Source organism: Egretta garzetta, unplaced genomic scaffold (assembly GCF_000687185.1).
Source record: "Egretta garzetta isolate BGI_Z169 unplaced genomic scaffold, ASM68718v1 scaffold14, whole genome shotgun sequence".
Taxonomy (NCBI): Eukaryota; Metazoa; Chordata; class Aves; order Pelecaniformes; family Ardeidae; genus Egretta; species Egretta garzetta.
Window position 1 is genome coordinate 1,603,332 of NW_009259588.1, and position 844 is coordinate 1,604,175.

An 844-nucleotide genomic window follows, 5' to 3' on the forward strand; every position below is an offset into this window, starting at 1 on the left:
GGCAGCAGCAGCAGCGAAACACACACGCACCACGCAGGAGGGCTCTGTTTTGCACACACTTTACACAACATATGTGCAAGGTTCACTTGTTGGGGGAGGTCACGATCTTCGCTCTTCTGTCTGTCTCTCTCCTCCCCTCCCCCGGCTCGCAGTTTCTTTTGCGCTGCTTTCTTCTGCTGTCTTTGCTTTCTTTTCTGGCTTCTTTCTCTCTCTCTCTCTCTCTTTCTTCACATCACTCTGCGCCCTCTTCTCTCATGGTCTCTCTTTCCCCAGAAGTTGACCTGCGAGGCATCTGATTTCTGTGTGCGTGTGAGTAATTTCTTCCCAGGAGGAAAAGAAACTTTTGAGAATGCTTTTTCTTTTCCCCTGTCTTTTCGGTGTGCGTGTGTGTTGCCGTGCTCTTCTCTCCCCTTGATCTTCACATGCTTGTCTTTGGCTCTTCCTCCATCCTGTCTCCTTTCCGTCGCGCTTTCTCTGTCTCCCCTTCCCGGCTGACTTTTGTTCTCCCCTCTCTCGCAAGCGCACACACGCACACGCAGAAGACCTTGGGCAGTTTTGTCTTTCACCTCTCCTTCCTTCTTCTTTGTCTTGCAGCTTCTTTCTCCAAGCAGAGACTCCCCGTTGGTGGTGGTGGTCACTTCCTGTTGTCCATTGGTAGGAAGTTTTTTTTTTTTCTTTCTCCCCCTCTCTCTCTCAGGTTGTAATGACTTTTTGTGACACTCCTCACCCTCCCTCCCCCCCACCCCCCCGGCTCAGTCGTGTGTCCTGTTAGCTAATGACAGCGGTCTCGCGTGTGCGCCGATGAGCGAGTCCTCGGTCTCCAGCAAATCGTATCGATCCTCTC